We start from the raw sequence: 20,226 nt of genomic DNA on the forward strand, positions 1-20,226 counted from the left end.
GTCAAGATTCTCTGCATCCTCTATGGAAAGAGTAGGAAGATTCAGGTTGTTAAAGAAATTTGTATAATCATTCTCAGAGGGATGACAGTCGCTAGAGTACAGTTTTGCAAAAAAGAATGACTCATTTATATCTAGAGTACTGTAGTTGTCACCGTTTCTCCTTGATCCTTGTTTAGTTCAGCTTGATGTGTCTTCAATTGAGATTCCATGTCTTTACTATAATTCCTTTTAAGTTGGCCTTCTATTCGTTTGCATTTTTGTTCTAAATCTGAAATCTGACGTAGTCTATTATGTTTGTTGTAAGATGAAAATCTGATTGCATTGTTCCTGAGGAATCCCTTTATGGCGGCCCATAAGAACATTGGGTTCTCTACACTGCCCTTATTAATGTCTATGAATTCGTTAAGTTCAAGTTTTAGTTGATTAAGGAAGCTTTCATTCTGTAGCAATGAGGAATTAAACCTCCACCTAGAAGACTTATTGTTTCTGATATCTCCAAAACTAAATGTTGCCTCAATAGGGTTATGATCTGAGATATGCCTAGAAAGAAGATTTATTGAGGAAGATGCAGAAACCAATTCACTAGAGATAAGTAGGTAGTCTATCCTAGAAAAAGACTTATGGCTTGGAGAGTAGAATGTGTAATCTCTTGATGAAGGATTATGTAGTCTCCAAAGATCCACCAAATTAAGGTCATTTGCAAAATTTCCTAAAGCCTTAGAAGAAGTTATCTGAATGTGAGTAGCGACAGCAGCAGACCTGTCTAGCGTATTGTCAAAAACTGTATTCATGTCTGCACCATTTTTACGATGAAGGAAATCTAAGACCTTGGACCTTTTGAATGGAGAGTTGAGCCCTCTCACATTAAATGACATAACATTGTATCTATCCATCGTCCCTATTGAGGTATGCCAGAAACAAACTGTGTGTGAAAAGGTTAAAGTAAACTGCCGATATGTATAATGAAATAAGAGAATCTACTGTCATAAAACACTTGCCTGTGCTAAAACATATCAATCACATGCGGAAAAAGAAAACACCCCTGAGCACCCCGGCCCCTTATAAATAAATAAATAAATAAAATCAAACTAAACGTACATAATAGCGTCATCATAAATCAAATAGAAAAAGTTGAAGCTCAAGCATCATATGCCTACGCATGTTGACCTGTTAGTAGTCATTCCATGTCTGTGAAGTGCAAGGATTCTCTAGCAGTAGACCTGACGTTATTCCCATTCGGTTGAGTAGAAGTGGCGTCTTGTCCCGCGAAGAACATTTCAGCCTCCTCTGCTGAATCAAACGATAATTTATCTCCCTTGTACGTGAGTTTCAGGATGGCTGGGTAGATCAAAAACGAGTCAATGCCTTTCTATCGTAATTGGGCTCGGATCGTTTTGTACTTGTTTCTTCTCTGTACTGTCTCGGCACTGTAGTCAACGTAGAATTCAAGCTGAGTGTTGTCTGAAAGTTTAGGTTTAGTATTACGAGCTCCCTGCAGTATGGCTTGACGATCGCGGTAACGGAGCACTCTGAAGATCATTGTACGCGGTCCGGAAAGGTTAGCAGAGAAGATTCGGTGGGCTCTGTCAATTTCTATGGATTTTCCGACCAGTGTCGGGATCCACTGAGGTAGCATTTTACAAAGAAATCCGACTGGATCGTCTCCTTCTGCACCTGTTGGTAGGTTTATTAATCTTACACTGTTCCTTCTTGACCTATCTTCCATCTCTGTGACTTTCCTTCTGAGAGTGTCCAGCTCTGTGAGACAGTGGTTGGTATCTTTTTTAGTCTGGCGAAGCACTCCTTGCATTGTATCGACTTTAGCGGACACCTTTTCCATATTTTTGGCGTGCGTTTTGATGTCGCTATTCAGTGATCTCAATAGCGTCCCGTTTTCAGCTATTTGACTTTCCACCGTAGTTAGTGCTTTAGTCAAAGTCTCACTCAACATTTCGGTTACAAGGTCCCGTAGTGTCTCCCTTTCCGCCTCTACCGTCTGCTTGATTAGCAAGGATATTTCCTCAGGGAGTAAACTAGCTAGCGAGGTTCCTGAGCTAAGGCTAGCTTTGAATCGCTTGCCCGCGTCTTGTTTTGCAGGCGAACTTGCACTTTTCTTTGACGCCATTTCACGATATTAGTTTCAAAACTATCCAATATATTATATGAATGACCTTATTGCAGGAAACAAGCAGTTAAGCCACCAGTCAAAGAGCTTTTGGCAGGAGCTCAGTGTAAAGAGACCATCTCGCTGCGCGTCTCACCGGAAGTTTTCAGCCTTCATGTTTTAAATGTGTAACTAGCCACAGCTAGAACAAAACCTCAAACCTTATAAACAGTAACATAAACAACACTCGTACTCTTTTTGCCACTATTGAGAGACTCCCACAAGTCAGATTACCGGTCAAATGCTCTCCAAAAGCAAATGCAATGAGTTTGCTTCCTTCTTTTCTGAGAAGATCATTAATATCAGGAAGGCGATTAGCACATCCTCAAGTTATGCTGAGGTCAGACAGATTCGGCAGCAACATCAAAAAGGAGATACTATGTCTATTTTTGAGACAACTGATAGCAAAATTTGGGAAGATATACAGTAGTGCAGAACCTAAAATCATCAACCTGCTATATTGACACACTTCCCACATCTTTTTTCAAAAGTGTGCTTAACTGTTTAGAAGCAGATCTCTTAGAAGTGGTAAACGCCTTACTTGTTTCTGGGACTTTTCCAAACTTTCTGAAAACTGCAGTTGTTAAACCCCTTTCTGAAAAGTAAACATTGCCCTTAAACACTCTAGCACCAAGTTTGTTTGGGTGGAGGCCATCCAGTTTAAACACTTGTATATGGCCCCAGAAAAAAATTCAAGTTGTCGATGAAATTCACTCCTTTTATATTGCAAGATCTTTGTAGCCATGTGTTCAGCCCAAGCAACCATGAAAGCATATTCGTTCCCCTTGCTGGCAGTAGTCGATTGATGAACGACTGAACTTTGAGTCTTCTAAGTGTTTCATAGAGTTCACTGAAATCCTTCTTAATAAGTCCTGACTGCTCTTTCCGAATATCATTCTTCCCCACATGGATGATGATTCCATTTTCCTGTTTAGTGCTTCATCAGAATGTTCCGAAGTTCCTTGTTCACATGAGAGACATATTGTTGTATTTCTGCTATCAATGTTTCTAATAATAGAGTCACCCAATATCAGCGTCCTGGGCTTGGCTGCACTCTAAGCTGAATGTTGCTGTCTGCTTGACCTTGAGCGCCTGTTAGTAGCGATGTTAGCTGTTGGCTGATCCGATCCAGGTTTAATCATTTTTGGGGATTCCTCACCCACATTCATTAATGCTTCAAATCTGTTCTCAAAATGTATAGGGGGTGATAAAATACCAGTATTCACAAGCCTTGTCATAGCAGAATCTGGGGTAGTGGATACTACCGCAGCAATACGAGAAACTCTTGAAAATCTGATGTCTTGTGTGCCTTTGGGTCTCACTCCCTGTTTGTGCCATCGATTAGTGTTACGATCGGTTTCAGTTTGTTCCTCTACACTTGGTATAAACTGTTGAGATTTACTAGATTCATGGGACTCACCGGCTGTATGCTGAGGTGGTCCGTGACAATGATTTGCTGAGTGTTCTGCCTGTTTTGGAATTGCAGCAAGTAACTTTGTTTCAAGAATCACAATCCTTTGTAGAAGTTTGCAGCAGTTTATGCAACAAGTATATTCAACAGGAGGCCTTTTCTCTCTCTTCTGTTTGAATGTAGGCAGTTGTTTTCCCATCTTCGGAATGTAAGCTGCTGGCAGTGGAAGGCCAAGTCTTCTTTTTGCAGTATTCCAGTCCGAAAGAGTTTTTAGTTTTAGTGTCTGTGCCCAAAATCTGTTATTTTAGCACTGTGCTGATCTGCTCAAGTAAATATCCAAGAAAAGTACAGAAATAAGGAGCAAAGTGCAGAGCTGTTAGTAAGAATGCCCGAATGGTAGCGAAGCCGGAAGCTGATAAATTCAAGCTCCTGACCAGTAATTCATTGAACAAAATACATTGTGGTCCGCACAAACCACATTTATCTTTGTTGTATTTAATGCAGTCTGGGTTAAATTTCTTAAGAAAAGTTTATGAGAATGCTTTGCATGTAACATGAGTTTGCACCATTCACAGGTACCATGGGAGCTGCAGAGAGCAATTCTAGTCCCGATTATGACTTTACCTGGGACACCCATCTTCAGATATGGAGATGAGGTCAATCCAGTTCAGGTGAGATGAGAAAACCATCTTCAATGTACCACTGCTAAAGTTACAGAACTTTTAATATCCATGGAAACTTTCTATTGGACAAAAGGTTCTTTATAGTAGAAGCAAATCATGTTCTTTACATTGAGGGAAAAATGGTTCTTTTAAGAACTGTTCACTTAAAGGTTATTTGAGGAACCCAAAACAGTTATTTATGGCATCACTTTGGAACCTTTATTTTTTTTGAGTTTAGTCCTTTTTTTTTTAAATCTGGTTGTTTGAATCTGAATGTTCATTTGTTGTGGTATAATATCTCCATTCTCAGGATCTGGATCTGCTGAATAAGCCTCTAGCCCTCTTTCATTCTCTGAGTCAGTCGTGTGCCCGTGAAGAGGCTCTAAACTTTGGCAGATTCACCTTCCTTTCCTTCAATGCCAGCATGTCATCCTCTGGCTTTAATTCTACAGCCACACCTCCTTTAGCTTTCCTGTGCTAATGGGGCTACATTCACTTCTTGGTCCGGTTTAATTTTGGGGGAGTCGTGGCTTAGTGGTTCGAGAGTTTGACTCCTAACCCTAGAGTTGTGGGTTCGATTCTCGGGCCAGCAATATCATGACTTAGGTGTCCTTGAGCAAGGCATCGAACCCCCAACTGCTCCCCGGGCACTGCAGCATAAATGGCAGCCCACTACTCCGGGTGTGTGTTCACAGTGTGTGTGTGTTCACTGCTCTGTGTGTGTGCACTTTGGATGGGTTAAATGCAGAGCACGAATTCTGAGTATGGGTCACCATACTTGACTGAATGTCACTTTATTTTTATTTGGGTTCTGAACCTCACACTCTGGATCCAGACTGGGCTTCCAGCTTACCTGAAGGTGGGGTGTTTGTAACCAGCACAGGTCTTGACTGATTTGGCCCCATGTCTCGAATGCAGCCACATGAGGCCATTGTAATAAAACTGGTTGAATCTGACAACTCTTAAGACAAGGTTTGTGTTCGCTTATTAATACACTAATGTTGTTTCGTTTTGGTTAGTTGTAACTAGGAGTAATAATTTATTACAATTAAATTAAAACGTGTCTGTTTACACTAAGAGCAAACAGCCCGCCTTTTTGGCAGAGGCTATTTACACTTACCCAGCCCATGTGGTAGGGTAAAACAGCATTGCAAAAACCTATTAAATAGCTGTTCCAGTGGCGTAGATAGTAAAGCATGTAGAAGAAATATACTGTTTGACCTGATCGACTTGAGCTCGAATACTCTTTTGCCAAACTCGTTCCTCTCCCTTTTCACATCACATATCAGATAAGAAATTATTTTCAATAAAACTGAAGGACATAATCAAAAAAATGGAAAATAACAAGCCTCACCGGTTTTTATCGGTTAAGGTTATGTTTGTCCCAAAGCGGCATTCATTTCATAATATTAATAAAAATCATGATTTACCATACACTAAACACTTTTTTTTATTGCATACTATAATTTGCACTAAGTAGCCTTGTATAAACAGCATGTAACTACTATTATTGCAATGGAAATACTTATATTTTTGCATAATGTAAACAGTATCTATCACTATTTGCTCTTATTGTAAAAAGTATATAGTTAAAAAACGTATATAATTTTCAACTAGTGTATAAGGAAGCCACTGATATTTGAACTTAGTGTAAACAATATATATTGCTACTGTATTTGCACTTCGTAGCTGCTGCCACATTAAAGTGGATAAATATTGGCAGTGGGACTGGTGTGCACATTATTTCTTCATAAATACTCTAATAAAGAGAAACTAGTAAGAATTTTAATTAGGATGTTTTTTTTTTGTTGTGTTTTTTTTTTTTAATTATGGACACTTTCATAGGAAAGGTTTTATGGTCACATTTGATCAGTTGCCGAAAATAATTTTTTATTTAATTAAAAATACAAATAAATAAATAAAAGAAATACTCCAGGTAAAATATCCCTAATAAATACAATAATTAGCATTTCCAGTCATGCTTTTTCAAGCTTTCTCCTAATGTTCCTGCTATCTCTCTGATGGATTTGTTCCATGATCCATGATGTGGTTCACAGCAACAGCTTCCAAATGCAAATGGCACACTTAGAATCAACTCCAGACCTTTTACCTGCTAAATTGATGTCCAATTATTTATGGTCCCTTGAAAAAAGGGGGAGGTACATATTAAAGAGCTGCAATTCCTTAACCTGTTCTCCAGTTTTGATGAAAATACTAAATGTCTAATTGTGATGAGCTTTAGTAATTTCACTTTAATGACAATGAATAGGTTCTTATAATAGGTTCGACACTTAGAGGCTTTTGCATCTGAACTCATCATATACAGTATATTGTGAGAGAAAATCTTTTTTCATTTCTAATAAAGCGAGGGCAGAGGGCAAAACTTCCGTTATGGTTTCTCAGTAACTTTACACTTGACAGGTTAAACATATGTGAAATTAATCAAATCAGATGTTCACAAATCAAATGTTGTGGTGGGAAGCAAATTTCTCTGTGACAAACAACTCCAGTATGTCATCTGCAGACGATTACAGACGACAAAATTCAGTACATGGAAATACATTACTTTTGATTTGCTTAACTTGTTGAGTAATATTACAGCACAGTGTTATGTGTAGTATAAACCAAGAAAAGGTTAAATCTCAGGCTTTAAAGAAAGGGTTTGCCTCTAAGCTTTGCATTCTCTATATAAACAAGAAAAAATACTGTAGAATGTGACTGTAAAATAAATACAGTATGTATTAAAAACTGTTAACAGGTTGTCATAATGTGAAAGCAGTTGCTCAGCTATACAAACAGTCACTGCACACAAGTTCTGACATGTCTAGTGCATGTCGTGCATTAAGTGAGATCCGTTCTGAACTATTCCTTCACTCTGCTGTTCCAGACCAAACGTCAATCCAGATTTACCCTGTAAATTAATATCACTTTGAAATGAAACCGTGTTTCCACAAACATGCCTGAGGCTAGAGGCTCAGTTCATCATTCACAGATTCTCAGATTTTACTGACCCGATACATGTCCTTAAACCAACACGCATCCTTATTTGGACTTATTAACCAAAATGAAATATGCATTGTTTAAGATGTTTCCAAAATGCTGAAATGTATTTGGCCTGTAAGCGTTATCCTCCTCTGACCCAGTCAATCATTTCTGTCCTCTGAATCTCCGATTATACATGCAAGTTTTGAGTAGATATTAAGAGAGATGCCAAATGCTTAGAAACATACATTTCTATATACAATATTCATATAAAATATGAGATCTCTCATGATTGCATCTTCTGAATTACAGTTACTAAAAATAAAGTTAACAAAGCATTGAATAGCATGCCCAAGTTCTCTTACGAGAGTTCTCTCGTACTGCGTCTTAGCTAAGACGCTACGGGAAAAGCTCACGCATCGCTGGATCACGGAGGAAGCAAGCGCCGTCTGAGAAGCATATCAGCGGGACAAGCCATTCTGAAGCTGCTGGCCTCGCCGCCTTCCACTGCCGTTCCTGCTGCGCTGTCCGGCGCCTATATCCTTTATATCCTTGTGTGTGTTCGCCCTGCGACGCACACTCATAAAAGAGCTGCGTCTTTTTAAAGATGCCCTCGTGCGGCTTGTGCAGAGCCCCGCTCAGCGAAGGAGATCGTCACGTCATCTGCGTCTCCTGCCTGGGTGAGGACCATGCAGCGCTCGCGTTCGCTGACGGCGGCTGCCCTCATTGCGAGTTAATGCCTCCGTGGATCTCGCGCCTTCTGCTCAGAGGCCCAGCAGACGGGCGGATATCGATAAAGAGCTGATGCGAGTGCTCACGCTGGCCGCGGCGAGCCTCGGCCTCGAGTGGTCTGCACCAGCGCCCCCTTCTCGTTCCCGGCTGGATGATAGCTTTCTCCCGGATGAGCGTTTTTCTCCCAGCTCAAAGCACGTCCCCTTTCTTCCTGAGCTTCACGAAGAAGTGGCAAAAGCTTGGAACGCTCCATTTTCGGCGAGAGTTCGTTCATCTGTTTCACCAGCATTCTCCACACTGGACGATGCTAAGAACAGAGGCTACCTGTCACTTCCGCCGGTGGAACAGGCTATAGCAGCGCACCTTTGCCCGCCCTCTGCTGGACGGCGGACTAAGGCGGCGTTGCCATCCAAAGCCTGCCGCATGACGTCATCGCTGCTCGCACGGATCTTCTCTGCTGCTGGGCAGGCTGCGTCTGCGCTGCACACCATGGCCACGCTACAGATTTTCCAGGGCGATCTCCTCCGCAAGTTGGATGAGATAGGACCTGAAGCGATCTGTCTCACGGATCTGAGGAGTGCTTCGGATCTCTCCCTCCGCGCTACTAAGTCTGCTGAACAGGCCATGGGATGGGTTATGGCTTCCGCTACGGTGGCTGAGAGGCATTTGTGGCTGACGCTTTCTGACATCAAGGAGTCTGAGCGCGCTGCGTTCCTCGACGCGCCGCTGACTCCTGCTGGCCTCTTCGGATCATCTGTCAGCGAGTTTGTGGAGAGATTCGCAGAGTACCAGAAAGCATCGCAGGCGTTCAAGCACTTCTTACCGAAGCGCTCCGGTTCTGCAGCTAGCCGCCCTAGACCGGCCCCACAGAGCTCTCAGTCACGTCTAACGCCTCCAGCTGCGTCATCGCGACAGCGTCAGCAACGCAGCTCGGGGCCCCGTTCTGTTCCGGCCACGGCCGATGGTGCTATAAATGTAGTGACGATGCCCACTGCTCAGTGCCCATCTCCACATATAAGCACAGCCCTTCACACAGGGCTCGCGCCCATAAAAGTGACTCAGGCCGGTCGCGTGCACTGCATAGTAAACGTGCCCACTCCTCAGTGCCCACAATCACTATGTCACACGCATCATGTGGTTTCTGTAAAAATGAAACCCGTGCACGTTCGTCCGGCCACGGCCGATGGTGCTATAAATGTAGTGATGATGCCCACTCCTCAGTGCCCATCTCCACATGTAAGCACAGCCCTGCACACAGGGCTCGCGCCTATAAGATCGCCTCAGATCGGTCACGCGCACCACATAGTAAACGTGCCCACTCCTCAGTGCCCACAAACACTATGTCACTCACGGCGCGTGGTTTCTGTAAAAACGAAACCCGTGCGCGTACGCTCTACCCAGGCAGACAGCGAGTCAAAAGCAGTAAATGTGCACATTTGCAGCCCACAGTTACTTGCAGACATCACGAGTCCTATGGGACCCGCTCAACCCTCCCTCGATCGATTAAGTGCCGGGACGGGGTCGAGGAGGAGCGATCTGCCCGCTGTGATCAGCGCGCTCCCCGCCTCAAATGCCACAGGCGTGACGCCCATGTTACAGCACACCGAAGCGCCGCCGTTGCCCAGGCAACAGAGCGCGCTTCGCATCCAGCCCTTAGCCATTCATGCAGATGCATGGTCAGCGCTTGCAGGGGTTTCGGATTGGGTGCTAGGCATTATAAAGAAAGGCTACTCGCTACAGTTTTCTCGATGCCCTCCGCACTTTTTAGCGTGCGTCGAAACCACGGTAAAAACAGAAGTAGCACACCTACTTCGGCCCGAAATATCAGAACTATTGAGCAAAGGGGCTGTAGAGCCTGTGTCTCAAGCTCAAAGCGAGGGGGGGCTGTACAGCAGGTATTTTCTGGTGCCCAAGAGAGACGGGGGTCTCAGGCCCATACTGGATCTAAGACAGCTGAACAGGGCATTGGTGAAACGCAGTTCCAAAATGCTTACGACCAGGAAGCTCCTCGCGCATATTCGCAGAGGAGACTGCTTCATGTCAATAGATCTGAAGGACGTATTTTCAAATACAGATAGCCTGAGGGCAGTTCATGTGCCTGGGCTACAGAATCTGGGTCCAGACAGGCTGTCCAGAAACAACATTCCCACGGGCGAATGGTCTCTACACCCGCAAACAGTCCGGCTGTTGTGGGAGAGATTTGGCAGGGCGGAGGTGGACCTCTTCGCGTCCCATGAAAACGCTCACTGCCCCGCGTTCTTTTCCAAGAACGAAAGCGCGCTGTCACGGAGATGGCCGTGCTGCCCGCTTTATGCTTTCCCTCCCGTCTCCCACCTTCCACAGGTGATAGAACGGGTGAGAGAAACGAGATGTTCAATACTGCTTGTAGCACCTTTTTGGAAGAACCAACCATGGTTCCCAGATTTGATGCAGTTAGCAGACATCGCCCCGTGGCCAGTGCCGTTGAGGAGGGACCTCCTCTCGCAGGCTAGGGGCTCGATTTGGCACCCTCAACCGGAGTTGTGGTCCCTCCATGTGTGGGCTCTCAACGGTTACCCGCTGATCTCTCAGTGGGAGTGCTAAATACCATCACTCAGGCTAGGGCTCCGTCGACGCGACGGCTGTATGCCTCGAAGTGGTCGGTGTTCTCCAGCTGGTGTACAGCTCGGTGATGTTCACCCCTTAGTTGTGAGGTGGCTGAGGTTCTCTCCTTCCTGCAAGAGCTGTTGGATAAGGGCAGAGCCCCATCCACGCTCAAAGTTTATGTGGCGGCCATCGCAGCGTTTTCTGAAACAGCGCTAGGTCAGTCAATAGGAAGGACCGATTTGGTCATCCGCTTCCTTAGAGGAGCTAGGAGGCTGAATCCCCCCAGACCTTCGTCAGTCCCTATATGGGACCTCACGGCAGTTTTGGAGGCCATGAAGGGTCCCCCTTTTGAGCCTATCCAATCGATTAGCCTCCAGCATCTGTCGTTCAAGGCGGTATTCTTGTTGGCCCCCTCTTCAGTGAAGCGTGTGGGTGACCTGCACGCGCTCTCGGTGAGCCAGTCGTGCTTGGAGTTTGGGCCTAATGACTCAAAGGTCATACTCAAACCTAGGCACGGTTATGTGCCAAAATCCCTCAACATGCCATTTCGGGCTCAGGTTATTGCCCTGTCTGCCCTGTCGGTGTCAGGAGAGGATGGAGACTCGAGTCTTCTTTGCCCTGTTAGGGTTTTAAGAGCTTATGTATCTCGCTCCGCTGTCTTTCGACAGACTGAGCAGCTGTTTGTCTCGTTCAGTGGACGTTCCAAGGGAATGGCTGTTTCGAGGCAGACTCTATCCAGGTGGATAGTTGACGCCATAGTGTTAGCTTACGCTTCCAAGGGCCTTCAGTGCCCACTGGGTGTCAGAGCACACTCCACAAGAGGCGTCGCCTCATTGTGGGCGTGGTCTACTGGGATCTCCTTGCAGGATATATGTATGGCGGCAGGTTGGGCCTCGTCGTCTACATTTATCAGGTTTTATAACCTGGAGGTTCCCGCCTTGCAAGCAAGGCTGCTGTCGGTATAGCCGAATCAGGGCCCCTGAGGGGAATTCTGGGTTCTGAGCGTTATGCGCTGCCGACTGTTATATGGGCAGTATTACGTAAGACCCGCGTTGCCACATTGGTCAGGCCTTGCCTCGACTGTGTGGTGATTGTATTGCCGCATCTACGGGTGCTTCTAGATATGGGACGGAGGGCTTTCCTCCTCTCCTGTCCTGGGCTCTCTGTGAGTCCCTCGGGTTACTGTGCACTGTAAATCCTGGGCGTTGCTTCAGGTTTATTGGTGTGTACGATCCCTGCGCGCACGGCGTTTTACATGGGGTTCCTGTAGCGTCTTAGCTAAGACGCAGTACGAGAGAACTCTCGTAAGAGAACATACTCGGTTAATAACGTAACCTCGGTTCTCTCTAGAAGAGGGAACGAGTACTGCGTTCTCTGCCGTGTGTACGATTCACTCTAGTTCGCTTCGGCGATGAAATAAATCAGGTGAGTCAGCCTTTTCGAGCTCCTTTTATAGGGTAGGGCCACACCCGTTTCGGCGGGAAGTGGCGTGATGGGCGCGAAGCGTCCTAATTGGTCTGATATTGCATCAGCCTGCGCTCGATAGGCTGTGCACTTGCTGCAGAGCAGCCAATGAGCGAGCGAGCCGTCTCGCCTATGGCTGTGTACTGCTGCAAATGCGCTTTACAAAAATTCAAAATTAAGGATAATTTTTTGCTTCAGTATTTCATGAAAAGAGACTTTTCCCGTAGCGTCTTAGCTAAGACGCAGTACTCGTTCCCTCTTCTAGAGAGTTAGTAACGTTACTAACCGAGTACGTTTTGTGAAAAAATATTTGATACGCTACATGTAAAAAATAAAAATAATAAAAAAATTCTGTGCAAAACCTACAATCGGATTTGTTTATCAAAAACTTGCCTTTATTGTATTTCCTGTCATAACAAAAGTCCATAATCAAATCCAAAAATCTACAAACAATGGTTTTTCTGGATTTTAGGATGTATGGAGGGGTTTTGGGTGGGCCTACAAGCTAATTTAAAATTAAAATGGGCTTTTGCTAAAACATAATTTTAATAAGATTCATCTTTTTAATTACTTTAACAATATGTACTTTGAATTTGACTTTGACTATTTTAAGCTTCATGTGAGATGGAGCAAAACAGCATAACAATCTATTAGGAAGGAAGAATAATGACTTACACTTTCATCACTGTTATATTCTTTCCATTAACTGTGTTTGAAGTTGGGCACATATAAAAGTATGAACAATCTGGATTGTTGTGTCATTGACAGTGATGATTTTTGTTGGCACTCTACACATTTCCAAACAATGAGACTGATTCATTTACTAAATCTGTTTTCAATTGATTTAAAGCGAGTTAACAATTTTAGCGAATGAGATAATGCACGTGTTCAAAAAAGACCATTTCAGCCAAAACGGAGTAATAAATCATACATTTTAATTACAATAGCATTATTTGTGTTTTATTTAAATGATTCATTTCTCAACCACTTTTTTAGAAAAAAGACCCATATGGTTTAGCAAATTTAATAGCACCAAAGAAAATTTCATATATATTGTAAATAAATATGCATCCTTAAAAAATCTTCTATTAATCTGCACATCATGACCTAAATGGAGCTACGAAGAAAAATAAGCCTGTCTGAACAAAACCGAGAGTTTATGAGACACATTTACAGTATACATGATTTTTGCCTTGAGTGTGTTACTAATACACTGGCTTACATTTTCCCCACTGAGGGAGACTTACTCACATATCCGCTTTTCCAAATCTACCTTGAGCTCACTATTCTGCCCACAAAGAAGCAGTTCCACAAAAGCTTTAAGGTGAAGCCATATTCCTGAAGAAGCTGACAGTCTAATCCCAGTTTTTTAGGAGCGCTGAGATGAAAGTTCTAAGATCAAGTCATATCTTTGTGCATTAAGGTTAATTGCGAGGTTCCCTATATTCTGTTTATAGCTGTATTGTTCTGGTAGTGGTTACCAGGCAAACTGGAATCTGGTTTGTCAGTCTATAAGAAGAAGATTGGATCAAGGAAGAGTTGTGGAAGGAATCCAGATGCTGTTGCAGGGTTGCTCTCTCTCCCTTTATCTTAAGAATTTTTTTATTTTTTACTTTCCTCACACACAAGAAAAAAAGGAAATACAGGAAAAAAAGAGACAACGGAATTTCCTACACACTGTTTACCCCAAACTTCCCCATACTGTTTAAAGAGATTAAACTTCAGATATTTAGAAAGAGACTGTCTGGATGAACTGAGATACGCGTATAAAGAGCCAAGGAACTGTCACCTCAAAAGTATTTGCCTTTCAATTTTGTAGTGGCATGTGGTGAGACTCCTCAGAAAAGGGATGACAGAAATGATGACTGCAAAAAAGACTGAATTGGCGGAAACTATAACATTTTATTTCAATAAAAGCATTTTTAATAAATTTAATAAGTATCTCAAATGTCAATCCTGCCTGATGGAAAGTGATACCAGTTTCAAAGTTGTCGGATTACTGTTTTATTTTTCCACACAAACTGTCATTTCCAGTCAAAACATTACACAGACAGTTCTAACTGTCACGGACGGAATGCTCCAAAACAAGAAGATCCAAACGCAGCATTTATTAAAGAGTCCAAAAACAAACAGAGTAATCCACATCAGGGCAAAAACAGAGCAACAGCAAACATATCACAGTAAACAATAAACTAGCAACCAAAGACAAAGAAAACCGGGCTTATATGTGGATGAGTTAGCAAGGTAAATGAGACACGGCTGAATGTAAAGACACTTGATAGTCAAAGCAAAGGGTAATGGGAACTGAAGTCAAGATAAACAAAGAAAACTAAGAAGCATGCCCTCTGGTGGCTATACACACCAACTAGACACTTGTGACACTAACTATTTAACCTGCTAAATACTGCATCTCTCTCAGGCATCTGCTACGCTTTAGCTTCTCTTAGATATCATCTTTAAAAAGCAAACTAAAAGTAAACTCATATGAGTATCGATTTGCCTCAGATTTCAGGCATTTGTAGGCGATCTCCATTAACTGTCAGTAAGAGTCAGAGCTAAATTTGTATAATACACTGATCTGTCATAACCAACCACTCATTATGAATGACACCATTCTGCTTGTGTTCACAAAATATTCTGAATTTAGATTTTGTCTCTTTTTTGCACCACCAGTGTTGCACTGATACATCTTCTGATGCACCAGGGCACATCATCAGTGATGTATCCTGAGGTCATCGGGTGTTTCGGGTCTCTCGAACATCAGACACCCTCACTCAGGCGACCCAGCTGAGGTTGATCAAGCCTCAGCTTGTGCCCTGGCAGCTCAACCACGGTTCCGCTCTCTTAATCCAGAGCCACCTAGAGGCTTTCTCCGCTGCCTCTGTGCTGTTACAGATGGCTCTTCTCCTCCTTTCACCTGTGATACCGAGTGCAGTATATGCCCTGCAGAGGGACTGTCCAGCAAAGCCTCTGCACCCTACCTCTACAGGCAAGCACCTTGCCTTCCAGCCTTGTTTGTGGCAGTCGCTGACTAAGTCCTGATATTTCCCCTTTTTCCGCTCAAAGGCCTCCTCAATTCGCTCCTCCCATGGCACGGTGAGCTCTAGCATGACAACATTTTTTGTTGCCTCAGATACCAGGATGATGTCAGGTCTGAGTGAGGTCTTGACTACATGCTGGGGGAACTTGAGCTGCTTGCCCCGGTCTACTGACAGCTGCCAGTCCTGTGCAGTTTGGAGAAGCCCTGCTGTTCCTTTCTTTGTACCTGGCTTTTCTCCAGCTCCAATGAAGCTGATGGTTTGCTTCCTAGGTCTGGACTTTTGGCAGATGGAAACAGCACTAGAGATGCTCTCTGCGATAGTCTTGAGCACCTGATCATGACGCCAGCGGTATCGGCCTTCCCCCAGAGCTTTTGGACAACAACTCAATACGTGTTCTTCTGGCAGAGGGGGCATGCTGGTGATTCGGCCAAGCCCCAGCAGTGCAGGTTAGATGGGCTGGGAAGAACATCATAGACCGCCTGGACCAGGAACTTGATGCAGTGTGGTTCTGCCCTCCACAGGACAGTTCACGAGATTTTCCTTTCCACAACTTGCTCCCATTTAGTCCATGCACCTTGCTGTCTCATCCCCTCCACTCTGCTGGTCCTCTTCTCCTCCACAGCTGCTCTGACTTCCTTCTAAACCAGTTGCCGCTGCTCCTTCCCCCGCGCTTTGTCATAACGGGGGGCTGCAACGGCTCCTAGTCCAGCCCTTCCTCTGGCCACAGTTCCCACTAGGACTCCATGGCGCAAACGGGACCCTGCCTGAACCCTGCCACCTCTGCTCTCCACTTCCTGCCACTCTTAACTACCACCCCTGCCCCAGAGACTTTTGGGTCTGCTGATTCCCAGAACTGCAGCACCTCTCTTGCATGCAGAACCTTAAACTCCTCCTCGATAGATTTCAGAGGTAGTGTCAGTTTGCAGCTGTTTCCATAGAGTGCGATGTTGCTTAAGCTCTGCAGTAGACCCAACCATCTCCTCAGATAGTGGCTGACTCTCCTCTCCAGGTCTGTAATTGTGGAAATCGGGAATTCATATAGAAGCAGTGGCCACAGTATCCTCGGCAGAATCCCGTGCTGGTAGATGCACGCCTTGAATTTGCCGGGTAGGCCTGTTTTGTTGACGCTCTTCAGCCATTTCTCCAACTCTTCACAGGTGTTCTTTATTGAAGCTGTGTCCCTGAGGCTGCTGTCAAAGTACCTCCCTATGCTTTTTACAGGCTTCTCGGAGATGGTAGGCATCGGTGTTCCTGAGATCGAAAACCGGAACTTGTCGACCACTTTGCCCTTCTTCAGGACTAAGGATCTTGACTTTGCTGGCTTAAAAGACATCCTGGCCCATACCAACAGCCTCTCTAGTCCTCTCAAGATCCAGCTGGCTCCAGGCACTGACTCGGTGGTTACTGTCAGTTCGTCCATGAACGCACGGATTGGTGGTTGGCGGATCCCGGACATGGACTTGGGGCCTCTACACTCTGGTTCAACAGATTTTACCAACATGTTCATTGCTAGTGCGAACAGGATCACGGAGATGGTGCAGCCTGTGATAATTCCAACCTCCAATCTGTGCCACTCCGATGTTGCTGACCCTGCTGAGACTCTCAGACTGAACTCGCTGTAATAATCCAGAATGAGGTCTCTGACTGTAGCTGGAACATGGTGCCTCTCTCCAGTTTTTCCGACACCAACTTGTGGGGCATAGAGCCATAGGCATTGGCCAGATCTAACCAGACCGGACCACCAGATCTCCCTTGTACTCCCTTGCTGCTCTAAGGAGCTGCGTGACCACGCCTGTGTGTTCTAAACACCCCGGTACACCAGAAATGCCGCCTTTCTGCACTGAGCTGTCAATGTACCATTTCTTAAGGAAGAAGTCAGCCAGCCTCCTTGCCACAATGCTGAAGAAGATCTTCCCCTCAACACTGAGTAGTGAGATGATTCTGAACTGGCTGATCTCTTTGGCGTCCTCCTCTTTAGGGATCCAAAGCCGGTGTAGCAACTTGGGACAGTGCTTGTATACCTTGTAAGTGGTTCCACTTGGTCCTGGTGCTGACCCGGTTCTTGCCCTCTTTACCACATCTTGAACTTCTTTCAGGAGAGGTTCCCTCTGATCGAATGCCACCGTTGGCTCTGGTGGTCTTAACACGGTATCACACTGTCCTAGGTCTTGGTCTCTGGTGGGGTCTCTGAAAGTGTTTTGAAGGTGTTGCTCAACATCCTCCTTTGCACAGACTAAGCATCCGCTGCGTCTCTGTCCGAGGAGCTGTTTGGTGAAAATAATGAAAATAATTCCAAGTCGCAGTCGAATGAACCATGCAGTGCTGTTTCTTTTTAGAAAAAATATGGGGACACAAAACAGCGATGTACTAAAAAACAGAAAAAAAATTTCGGTGACACTTTATTTTAAGGTGTCCTTGTTACATTATAATAATACATTTAAGTACTGAGTAATATTTATTGGCTACATGTATGTACTATATGGCTAGTGTTAGGCTGGGCATATAATTTTATGTTACTTGCATATAATCAGTGTTGGGGAGTAACTAGTTACATGTAACGGCGTTACGTAATTTAATTACAAAATTAATGTAACTGTAATTAGTTACAGTTACTAAGAAAAAATGAGTAATTAAATTACAGTTACTTATGAAATTTTTAACGATTACAAAGGGGATTACATTTGAATATTTACACACATCCACATACAGATTTAACTGATTTCTTTCCCAAATTGCACTGACTATTATGAGACATACGACCTAATAATTTCCGGGATGCGGAAATACAGTCTGGTTTATAGAATCCAATCATAAAAACGAAATGCCTAACGCGGACGGAATGTGCCACATTTTGGATGACTAAATCAAAAGTAGGTAAGTACACTTGAATCAAAACATGACATCGACTAGTGTCTGTGAATATTAAGCTCCAAAAATGCAATATGACTCCTGCACGTTCCGCGTGTCTGTGGAAATCAGGCGCGGACTGGACACCGGGAGAACCGGGACAATTCCCGGTGGCCTGGCAGTCGATTTGGTCCTCTATTTTAATATTATTATTGTATAATTGCCTGCCGAATGTACTAAAGCGATCATTTGCGAATCTGCCATTTAATAATTAAATCTCTAAAAAGTCATGAAGTGTTAGTCATGACTCGCGCGCTCTCCGCACCTCCGCCAAACGGGTTGGATCAGACTCAGAGTAATCAATGCGAGAGAGAGAAAATAGAGTGGAGTGTGGAAGCGCACAGCTGGAGCATAGAAGCAGAACTATACTGTTCAGGGTTTCAGGTCAGTTTCATCTGTAAAGATGCTTTTTTGTCTTTGTTTTTTTATTTATTTGATCAAGCAGCAGCACGTTGCTCATCAGTCATCACTCAAAATACTATTTAAAGGACATCATTATTATAAACGTTATTATTAACGTTTTATTATTTTACTATAAACCCAGAGAAAATGTTTAGCTACTATTGTTTAACTGTGGTAACCAAAAATGTAAAATTATTTTACAAATGTATTTATTTAAAAATAAATACAAATCCATTTGCAAAATAAAAAACAAAACAAGGTTATTGTATTTTTATATAGGCTAATAAAAGCATGGTCAATTTTTGCAAGGGAAAAACATGACTCGTGTACAGTATTAGGATTTTTCTATAAACATATTGTAGTATTGTAGAGTATTGTATTGTAAAGTATAGTTTTGTTCAATCTTGAGTATTAAAGTCCTGAGAAAGATGGATAACAGGGCAAAATAAAGAGACTGAAGAGAAAAATGGAAGTGAAGGTGCAGTTCAGGAGATAACTTTTAATTATTTTGCATGTCCCCAAATTAAAGATTTAAACCTTTTTTATGCCAGGTCCATAAAAAAAAAATTGTTTTGTCCATGAATTTGTTTGTATGAGTTTGAATTTTCCAGTCTGAATTTTTTTCCCAGTCCGCCCCTCCTGTAAATTAATGGCAAAGACATGGTTTCATTTACTACACATAGGCTATCATCATATCATATACAAAGAGACAGCAGTTTAAAAAAACACCAATGTTTCAGGAGTTTATTATACAGAATATGACACATGCTTATTAGATAACTGTATTTGAATTGATATATATGCTTTTATTTATTATTCTTTAATTTTCACAAATTTAGAAAAGTAATCAAAAAGTACTCAAAAGTAATTAGTTACATTACTTTAATAAAGTAATTGAAAAAGTTACACTACTATTACATTTTAAACAGGGTAACTTGTAATATGTAACCTATTACATTTCCAAAGTAACCTTCCCAACACTGCATATAATTATGCACAATTTAGTGTTATTATAATAGTAGGTAACACTTTAGAATAGGTTACTGCTATTAGTTGCTTATTAGCATGCATATTACTAGATTATTAGCCATGTATTAGTGCTAATTAAGAACATACAGTATTAATGCTTTATTCTACTTGACCTTATTCTACATCCCTAATCTTACCCAATACCTAAACCTAACAACTACCTTACTAACTATTAATAAGCAGCAAATTAAGGATTTATTGAGAGAAATGTCGCAGTTAATAGTTAACAAGTGTTACCTATTCTAAAGTGTTACCAAAAAAAGTATTACATACAGACAACAACATTTTCAAAAGATCCCCATTTACATAGATCCGGGAGTAGATCCAGGCCAGTAGATGATGACATCACTTTGTAAAGATAGATACAAATTTCAGAAAAATACAAATTTCTGAAAACTATGACGTCAAGATATGCACATACACCATGTTCAGTCTATAGGTATTTGAGCAGGAGTAGCCTCAGTCAAACTAGATCTAAAATAAATCTGATTATATTGAACAGAAAATAGGCCACCTCATCACAAACATTATGTTTACATGTGTCCATTAAGACCAGAGTCTGAACTGAATCAACACTGAGCTGATTCGAGCTGAGTAATGACACTGCTGTCTGTCGAGTTAAACTTGTTTGATAATGAATGACAATGAACACAGTTGATGAACTAAACTTAACCAACACTGAACTGAACGGAACGTAACAAGGACACAGTTGTGTTGCTAAAGCAGCTTTATCGCCGAATTTTGGATTTGCCTCATTGATTTGTTACTTTCCTATTGAATAATGTGCTTTGAAACAATAAAGTGCTATAAAAATAAAGGTGACTTGATTTGACTGGCCTTAATCCT

The 20,226-nt window shown here is 42.9% G+C and overlaps 1 pseudogene; it reads right to left on the reverse strand.

Annotated features, from left to right (window-relative positions):
* Positions 1–14,761: 14,761 nt before the first annotated feature.
* On the reverse strand, positions 14,762–19,806 carry LOC132107622 (uncharacterized; annotated as a pseudogene).
* Positions 19,807–20,226: the final 420 nt, after the last annotated feature.

Source organism: Carassius carassius, chromosome 28 (assembly GCF_963082965.1).
Source record: "Carassius carassius chromosome 28, fCarCar2.1, whole genome shotgun sequence".
Classification (NCBI taxonomy): Eukaryota; Metazoa; Chordata; class Actinopteri; order Cypriniformes; family Cyprinidae; genus Carassius; species Carassius carassius.